This window comes from Hydra vulgaris, chromosome 12, assembly GCF_038396675.1.
Source record: "Hydra vulgaris chromosome 12, alternate assembly HydraT2T_AEP".
In the NCBI taxonomy this organism is placed as follows: domain Eukaryota; kingdom Metazoa; phylum Cnidaria; class Hydrozoa; order Anthoathecata; family Hydridae; genus Hydra; species Hydra vulgaris.
The window spans coordinates 68,836,536-68,847,811 of NC_088931.1; the positions used below are offsets into that span (position 1 = coordinate 68,836,536).

The window sequence follows — 11,276 nt, forward strand, 5'->3', positions numbered from 1 at the left end:
AGTATTGCGAAAACGAAAAATCTCTTTTGAAATCTTGAAAGTTTCCGTAACCAATACCGTAACCAATGTAACCAATTCCGAAACCAATTCCGTAACCAATGTAAATTCTTGTGGTGTATAGTCTTCGAAATATTTTTAATAAGTAGTTCTTCTAAAGGAGATTGATAGTCTTGATATACAATTCTAAGGGCTTTCTCGTCTATTCTGTTAATACGATTGTTACGTTTTCTGCTATGAAACAATCAAACTAATGGATAATAAGAAAAATGAGATGTAACAAAAGCGTTAAGTATAAGTTTTCTTTGATTCAGAGGCATAAAAGAAGCGAAAACAAATGTCTAGAGCCTAGAGAGCAAGTTAACTTTTTGAATTGCTGATTTACATAAATTGTTAACATGGTGATCTGAACATTTTCAAGTAACTAAAAATATATTATTAGACAATTATTCAGACACAGATGCAATGCAAATTTTTCATAGAAATAATGGGATTATGTTAAATAATAGCCTTTATTATAACTCAGATACTTCAACTCTTACTGATGACCTAGATCTTGGTGAATTTTCAATTCTACATTTGAATATTAGGAGTATTCGAAAAATTTTTGAGAAATTAAAACAATTTTTATTTAGCACCAAACTTAATTTTCTGATTATTTGCCTTACAGAAACATGGTGTCGGGATAAGGAAGTTGAAAATGACTCTAATTTTCAACTTGATAATTTTAAGGTTGTCCATCAAGGTAGAGGCTCTGAAAGACCAGGCGGAGGAGTGTGCGTATTTGTGCATAATTCGTTAAATTTTAAATTACGCATGGACCTTTGTTTGGTGACTAATGATTGTGAATCTTTAACGATTGAGGTTATAAATAAAATCTACAAAAATGTAATTCTGAATGTTATTTATAGACCACCTTCTGGCAATATAAAAAGGTTTCTTAAACAATTTAAAAGTTTAATTACAAACAAAGACATTTGTGGGAAATGCACATACTTTGTGGGAGATTTTAATTTGAACGTACTGGAATATGACGCAAATAAAAACGTTAGAAGTTTCTACAATATTGTATATCAAAGTAGTTTTATTCCAACTATTAATAAACCTACTAGAATTACAAAAGATAGCTCCACTTCAATAGATCAAATTATAACTAATAATTTCTCTAACATAAAAATTAAAACTGGAATACTTGTAACAGACATTTCAGACCATTTTCCGGTTTTTATAATATCAACAAAACAAAAAATCAATCAAATTTCCGAAAAAGTAAAAATTACTAATCGAATAATTAATGACGCTTCCATTGTTCATTTTAAAAGCCTTTTATCTTCCACAGATATGGGACCGGTCCACAGTGGGACAAAATCGAGTTTTTTGTGCCAAAATTATTTTCGTAGTTTTTTTTATTAGAATAGCAATATTTATATATAAAATGCATAAATAAAGTAATAAATATGTAATTATATAATATAAAAAAAATATTAAAAAAATTAATTATTTTGGTGAAAAATACGAAATATTTTTAATGGTCAAGACAACTTTTATCAGTGTAAACATTAAAAATATTACTTTTCGATGCATGCATTTTTCATAAAATAACTTTTTTAGATTTATATTTACAAAACTTATACATTATAAAAGTAATAAAAGATTTTGTAGGTATTCTTTGTGTACAAAACATCTTTTTTACATGTTCAGTATTTCTCATCAACTGACCATTAACCGAAGACCAATCTTTTGTTATAACTTTTTTTATTGCAAAAAGTTGCAAAATATTTATTTTGCATGGCTATTTACATTTATTTAGCATGAGATTTACATAGTCAAATGTTTGGAGGATATTGGAGGATAGTTTATCTGATACCTAATAGTAAAAGTTAGTAGCAAAAAGAATATCGAAAACTGTCTGTTTTCGATGCACAAAAACTAATGATTACATTTACGTTAAATTATTTTTAAAAGTCTGAGCGAAAAAAACATTCTTAATTAAAATAATACAGTTTAAAATGAAAGTCAATAAAGTTAATTTAAAACAATAGTAGAGTAAGAACGTTGATAAATAAAAAAATGCAAAATAGCGTTTTGGAACACATATCAAATTAACGTGAAAATAACCGCATAAAATTATGCTAAATTAATATTTAATGTTTTTTTAACTATATATTTACTCTAATGAACATGTCTACACCATTAAGACAAATTTTCACCGTGCAATGCTGATATTGATTTTTTGGTATTTTGGCACACTCTGTCCCACTGTGCGGTCCTGAAAACAACAAATGTTAATATTGCTTATAACAGTTTCAATCAGATATTTCAAAACAACTATAATGAAGCATTTCCAAAAATTATAAAACTTATTAAAAAAAAAACATTTCAAAATCCGTGGATCACACCGGGTATCATAAAATCATCAAAAAAAAACAACGCTTCTATGAAACATTTATTAAAAAAAGAACCTTTGAAAATGAGTCGAATTATAAAAACTACAAACGACTTTTTGAATCAATTATAAAGTCCTCAAAAAAACTGTACTATACTAACCAGTTAATAAAATTTAAAAGCAATTCACAAAAAACATGGCGTTTAATAAATGACGTCATTGGTAGAAAAAGTATAAATTGTAACAGTCTTCCGAAAAAACTCATTATAAATAACTGCGAAATTGTTAATGAATCTTTAATTGCTCAATCGTTTAATCATGCATTTGTTAATTCAGGCGTAAATGTAGCATCAAAAATTAAACTTAATAAATCTGATTTTAAATCATACCTAACCGCTAATAATACCATAATGGAAAATAATAAATTAACTGAAAAAGAATAATTAAATGCTGCCTCTAATTTAAAACCAAACAAAGGTCTAGGCGTTGACGATGTTTTTCATCTTTTTTATTTTATTGCAAGTTTTACTTTGTGCAAATTTATATTTGTCTTTTTATACTTATTTATTTAATATTTATTTTTAAGAATTTGTTATTTTACTTTTTATTGATTATTTTATTACTTTAAAAGAAATTTTTGTTAAATTTTTAATGACCCTGTAACTTTTTGTTTTTGTTTTATCTATTTAAAAATAAAGTCTTATTTTATATATATATTGGTAACATTTATATACTCTATACGAAATTATTTATTTTTTACGGAATCAATCTCGGGGCTTGGCGATAAGACAAATTGTGTCTTCTTCTTACCCCGGCCATCTGTATATTGGAAATATTGGTTATATTTATATTTTTATACAGCAAAAAATGGAGAAAAAAAAAAAAAAAAAGGAAAGTTTGTTATTAAACATTAGCTTTCATACCATTATTTTCAAATCATGAAGAAAATTGATATGTGACGTTTTGCAGGTCACTCACAACAGAATTCAAGTCATTTTTTGCACTCATCTTGTGGAATGTCAAACAAAATATTAGAATAAGAGGTGTATCGATCATTTATTTTTACTCCCTGTTTTCTAATACTAAGGTATGATTGAATGAGCTTTAATACGTTTCTGCTGAAACCATATGCATTCAATTTAGCAATAAGCAAAGCATGCGGAATGCAATCAAAAGCTTTTGAAAGGTCTGTAAGCAAAACCCCAAAATGTCCTTTTTTATCTAGGTATTTTCTCCATTTCTCAGTCATCGTTTATAGAATAAGATCGAAATAGCTCAAAAGAGCTATTTCGATCTTATTCTTTAATCTCGACTTTCCAGAATAATATCGAAATAGAAAATAAACCGAAGTTGTGAAAAAATGGAATATCATCGAAAATGCCAAAAGCAGAATATGCTATAGGTACAGGCTTGCGTTTTCTTTAACATATTGATTCCCAATACTCAAATCTGCAGCAAATCTTGCGGGTTAGTACTGATAAACCTAACCAACGTCGATAATTATCAACTTTGCAGACTTTGAAAAAGTTATGTCAATTGTTATTGCTTCAGTTCCTTCTTTTATAAAAATTTATGTTTCATAAAAATTTTACTATATACTCCAAATATTTAAAAGTAAATACTGGTCAGGGTTAATTGTTTTCTAAAAGTTTTCAAAGTGAAGTTTTCAAAGTGATGAACTAAAAGTTTTCAAAGTGATGATACAATAGTTGGTTGCGATTCATGCGATAACTGGTTTCATCTTAAATAATTATCTTTGCCCAGCAAACATGTCAGCGTTGAATCAACGTTGAAAACCGGTCGCAGCGTAGAAAAAGCGTTGCAGTCACAAAAACAACGCGCTTTCATCGTTGAATCAATGTTTGTTTTTGTATGCTAAATCGCGGTAAATTTAAACGTTGAATAAGCGTTAAAATTGTAACGTAATTTAGCTTCTCAAAAAAAGACGTTTATTCAACGTGGAATTAACTTACGCAAAAAGCCACTTTAAAGACGATTCAAAATCTATGCTTCATCAACGTTAAAAATAAACCGCTTTTTAAACGTCACATTTTCAGCGTTGAATATGCGTATAAATATCAACTTATATTATCTTCTCAAAAAATCGCATTTATTCAACGTTGAATAAAAGTACGCAAATAATCACTGTAAAAACGTCGCAAAGTTGAAGGTTTATCAAAGTTAGACATTAGCTGCTTTTTCAACGTATTTAAGCTATTTATGAAACAACGCTTATTCAACGTTACATATACCAACGTTGAAAATGTGGTAGTTAAAAAACGTTTAAAAAGTGTTATTTTGCCAACGTTAATTAAACGTTGTTTTGACAACGTTGAGGAAGTGACACATTGAAAATTATTGTCTCATTAACTAGCCATTACAAAAATAATTTGCCGTGAAGAAAAGGCAATGAAAACTTAATAGAATGCATGCAGATGGTATAAAAAAATATTTTAATAAAGTTATGTTTTATAACTTCTTTTTATTGCGGCTAATTTAAAACTTTTAGATTTTGCATCAAATTGTTTATAATATACATAAATCTCAGAGTATATTCGGTTTATTCAGGTTATTTTTGTTGATGATTTATTTATTTTAAAATGACCATTTTAATAAATTGCAAAGTTGAATTAAATATGTTATTTCTAAGTTAGAAATAGCACTTAGTTTTGATAAGATTCAGATGTTTTAAGTAATATCAAAATTAATAAAACATTATAAGTCAGACTAAATTTAGTCTCTTAACAGACTCAATTTTTTATTTATTTGAAAAACTTTAAACACCTTACCCTAAAAATCAAGCAAATACTTCAGTATAAAGTCTTCGACCAATAATGAAAGTATGCATTATTATGTTTTTTTTGTATAAAAACACGTTTGGATAAGAAAATTTATTTCCATTTTTTTGAAAAACCTCAAATTTTAATAGGAAAAGTATTAAGTCCTAATTATAGAGTTGGTTTTGTATAATTAATTCTAACATTTATTCTTTATCATATATTTTTATTTATTTTAATAATATGTATTTATGCATATATATGGGTAAATTTATGAATATATATAAAAGAAATATATATATTTTATATATGTATATAAAATGTTTATATTTCTAGTCCTATTTTTAGAATTGGTGTTGTATATTTAATTCTAACATTTATTCTTTATCATATATTTTTATTTATTTTAATAATATGTATTTATGCATATATATGGGTAAATTTATGAATATATATAAAAGAAATATATACATTTTATATATGTATATAAAATGTTTATATTTCTAGTCCTATTTTTAGAATTGGTGTATATATGTATTTATATATATATATATATATATATATATATATATATATATATATATATATATATACATATATATATATATATATATATATATATATATATATATATATATATATATAAATATATATATATATATATATAATATATATGTATATATACATATAAGCATATATATTTGTTTATAAATGCATATATATATATATATGTATATACATATATATACATACATTATATATATATATATATATATATATATATATATATATATATATATATGTATATATAAGTGTGTATATGTATATATATATATATATATATATATATATATATATATATATACATATATATATATGTATATAGACATATATATACATGTATGTATATATATATATATATATATATATACATATAAACATATATATTTGTTTATATTATAAATGTTGTTTTTATTATAATTTGTTGTTTATGTATAAATGTTGTTTATATAATAAATTGTTTATATTATAAATGTTTATATTATTTATATTATAAATGTATATATATATATATATATATATATATATATATATATATATATATATATATATATATATATTATATATATATATATATATATATATATATATATATATATTGTATATATTATATATATATATATATATATATACATATATATAAAATATAAACATATATGTATATATAAATATATATATATATATATATATATATATATATATATATGTATATATATATATATATATATAATTATATATATTTATATATATATGTAAATAAAACATATGATGCCTTTCTTTTAGGTGATCTATTACAATGACTTCACAATCTTGGGCTTAAGTTGTTTATTTTAAAAACAGATTGAAGCAGAGGCAGTTGCTCTATGTTGTTGGGTAGAAGATGGTTGGTTATTTTTGTCAACTGGTGTTCATGCAATGAAAGCTGCCTATAATAGTTTTCCAATTGATTATTCATGGAACAAGCTTAGAGTTAAAAGAATTAAAGTTACTGGAGGTCATTAAATTTTACAGTACTCATTGCTTTTTTAATTGTTTTATATGAATAAAAAAACTGTTATAGTTTTATATTAATGGTGAAGTACTATATCAAATAAACTTCTATAATTAATGGTGAAGTACTATATCAAATAAACATCTAATAAATCTTATTTTTATTTTGGGATAAGTAAAATTTTGAATCTGTTTATTGTATTATGATTGCCTAGATATATATCATAATCTGTTTGCACTGGGTCTACATTTTAGTTTTTGCATTTTTGTTTATATTTGTTTTACTAAATAATTACTTATAAGTATCTATTATTAGATAAAGAAGTAGGCAAAGGATTTAATTTTACGACTACAGAGGACTCCGAAAAAGAATGAAAGTAATTATGTTAGTGAATGATTGTGTTTCTCTTTGCATTTAACTTTTTATATGGTGAAGAATAAATAAAACTTAATATTAACTATTAGTCATATCTACATTTAATAATACTGTTTAAATTTTTTTGACATGTGATAATTTGATTTTAGGTGTAAGTTTATTTAGTAAAGTTCTGGTGGATCAAAGATAGAGGAATGATATGGTTTTAACTGGTTTCCATCTTATGAATGAAGTACATTATATGATTTAAATTTATGCTTTATAGTTACAACTATTCAAGTAAGTTTAATTTAGTTATTATATGTATGGAATTATGACTATTTTTAATTGTAAAATTTGACTTCCATAAAATGTATATATCTATCTATATATATATATATATATATATATATATATATATATATATATATATATATATATATATATATTTTATATATATATATATATATATATATATATATGTATATGTATATATATATATATATATATATATATATATATATATATATATATATATGTATATACGTATATATATATGTATACATAGATATATAAATATATATATATATATATATATATATATATATATATATATATATGTATGTATATATATATATATGTATGTATATATATATATATATATATATATATATATATGTATATAGATATATGTGTGTATATATATATATATATATTTAGATATATATATATAGATATATAGATATATATATATTTATATATATATATATATATATATATATATATATATATATATATATATATATATATATATATATATATATATATATATATATATATATATATATAGATGTATATAGAACCCTTAGATGTTGTCCGAAAGTTTTTTCGATATTTTGTTGACAAAAAGTAAAAATTAAAATGCAAGACCGGAATTTTTTTTTTTTAATAATGATAGACTGCCTGCCCCAACCAAATCCTCAGTCGATGTAGCAGCACTCCCTTGCGGGTCAGGCTATTTGTCAGTCGATGTAGCAGCACTCCCTTGCGAGTCAGGCTATTTGTCAGTCGATGTAGCAGCACTCCCTTGCGAGTCAGGCTATTTGTCAGTCGATGTAGCAGCACTCCCTTGCGAGTCAGGCTATAAGATAGTTGATGTAGCAACACTCCGCGCATGATTTACAGTAAAAAAAATAAAAATAAAAACATTTTATTAAAAAAAATAAAAATAAAAACATTTTATTAAAAAAAATAAAAATAAAAACATTGTTTATATTGTTAAAAACATTCAAAATGTTATAAAAACATTCAGAATGTTTTTAAAAACATTCTGGTCAATTAAATTTGCGTTTTTGTGGTTTTTTTAAAAAACGATTAATTTGTAATTAAATTAATGGTTTTTACTTTCGTCCAACACGGAAATGTTGGACGAAAGTCAAAAGTAATTAAAAGTGACGTATGTGTTGGCGTAAGAATCACTTTTTTCCTTCCGCTCTTCCTAAAGCCAACAAACTATAGAACTATATATATATATATATATATATATATATATACATGTATAGCATTAACATTGTTGATAAATTCAGAACTCTAACAATAAAAACAAAATTATTTACGTTGGAATCTACATAACTTGAAAAATTTTTATGTTTTTTTAAAATATGATTGTAAACAAGAAAAAAATATTTATAATTTTTTTTAAATCATTGTAAAAGTAACTCTATTAAATGAAATGAGCTATCTTACAATTATTTAGATTTCAAAATTGCCCATATATTTTCAACTGGGTTTAGGTCTGGTCTTTGTGGCGGCCATTTAAGGATGTTAGCTTTACTTTTTTTTGAGGAACTGTTGTGTCGCTTTGCATGTGTGTTTAGGGTCGTTGTCATGGTGAAAAAAAAATTTGCGATCAATTCTTAAACGGATTGACATAAATTTTTTGAAAGCCAATCAACATACAACATCCCTGTCATTATACATTCAACATTCACCAGTCGTCCCACACTGAATCAAAACATCCCCGAGCCATAGGCGAGCCACCTCCATGCTAGACTGTTTTTGTAAGATTTCTATCTAAGAGTGCATCACAAGGTCTGCACCAAACTCTTTGTCGTTTTTTAAGCCAAGTATTTGACATTTATTCTTATCAGACCATAACATCAAGTTCCAAAATGCCTCACACTTGTTAATATGCAGTTTTGCAAATGCTAAAAGTTTTTCTTTGTTTATACGACTAATGAGGGGTTTACTTATGTGGAGAAGGTTTATTTAAACCACCTAAATTATTAAACCACTTAAATTAAGTCTTCTCTGTACAGTTTGATAGGAAACATTTAATGTAAGATCTTCAACAATCTACCTTTAGGTTATTGTTGAATTTTTTTTTTTTATCAGTGCAATTAGGATATTAGTTATTGTTGAAGTCTTAATGAGGCGACCAAGTCTTTTCTGATTTTCAGCAGAATCAGTTGCTTCATACTTTATACACATCTTCCTAACACCACTTACTGATATTTGATATTTTTCATCACATTGCTTGTAGGTTAGGCCCTTTTTTCGATCAAAAGTGACCCGAAATCTGATGTCCAATGAATAATTTTGATGATAAACCATTATTATTATTTTAACTTTTTCTAAAAATAAATTCCAAAATTTATAGTTTAAAATGCTTATTGTTAATAACTTTAACAAAATATTTTTGATGTTAATACTTTTAAGTAAATAGTTATTGACAAAGCATTATATTTCATAATAAAAAAGTTGATGTTTTTTACTTTTGTCACTTTTATTTTAGACAGAAAAACTGTAAGTTAGCAAAGTTCATTTAATAGAGTTACTTTTGCATTGAGTTAAAAAGAGTTATGTTTTTTTTTTCTCTTTGGAATCAAATTTAAAAAAAAACATAAAACTTTTATGTTATATGATTATAGATTCTGACGTAAATAATTTTATATATATATATATATATGTATATATATATATATACAAAATTATTTTTGTATATAAATATATATATATATATTTATATATATATATATTTATATATATATATTTATATATATATATATTTATATATATATATTTTATATATATATATATATTTATATATATATATTTATATATTTATATATATATTTATATATATATATATATATTTATATATATATATATATATATATATATATATATATTTATATATATATATATATATACAGTAAACTCCCGGTTATTCGAACCTCCAAGGGGTATAAGAATTTATTTCGAATAACCCAACACTCGAATAAGTGAAAATGCTCTTTAAAATGACCTACATTAAGTTTCTTTCAAATTTTAATAAAAGTAGAAAGTAAAAAAGAAAAAGACCCTTGGAATTTGGTGCTGCTTCAGTTTTATCCTTGTAAAATAATAAATATTTTACAATTCATTGAAAATATAGTCCTTTTTTTTTTTTTTTTTGTTCCTTAAATGTGTTTTTTTATCTTCAAGGGGAGCAAAAATTGTTTCGAATAACCGAAATTTCGAACAACTGCAGGTTCGAATAACTGCATTTCTGCATAACAGCATTTGCATGAGTTTGTTAAAGAAAATTGACAGGAAATGAAAATTGCTTCGAATAAGCAGAAAATTTTAATAAGTGCCATTTCGAATAACCGGGAGTTTACTGTATAATAAATAAATAAATATGTGTATATATATATATATATATATATATATATATATATATATGTATATATATATATACACACATATTTATTTATTTATTTGTATAATAAATAAATAAATATGTGTATATATATATATATATATATATGTATATATATATTTATTTTTACTTTTTAAATTTAATAATAATTATACTAATTTAATAACATTTTTTTTTTACATTTGCTTTCAGACTACTGATGGTACAAGTTTTGTTTTTTGATTTAGATTCTGTATCTCAATGATATCCTGGCCTATCGATACGATATCCTGTTAATTGTATTTTTATATATTGCATAAATATATATTCAAACACTCACACACATAAATTTTAAAGAAAATATTTATATTTTTATATATATATCTATAAATTGTATATTTTAAGCTTTTTTATATTTATCATTGTATATTACTGTTTGTATTAAAAATTGATTTTGGAAATATTGCGAGGGCAGAGTTCAAATTACAATTTAGTTTTATTTGCCAATTCAATATATATTATAGCCAC

General features: G+C 23.5%; 1 long non-coding RNA gene across 1 annotated transcript; it reads left to right on the forward strand.

The window, feature by feature from the left end:
* Nucleotides 1-4,540: 4,540 nt before the first annotated feature.
* On the forward strand, nt 4,541-11,230 carry LOC136088469 (uncharacterized). The gene is made up of 5 exons (XR_010642192.1): nt 4,541-4,821; nt 6,505-6,715; nt 7,028-7,096; nt 7,237-7,366; nt 10,997-11,230. It is a non-coding gene; the product is annotated as an uncharacterized LOC136088469 (long non-coding RNA).
* The last annotated feature ends 46 nt before the right edge of the window (nt 11,231-11,276 follow it).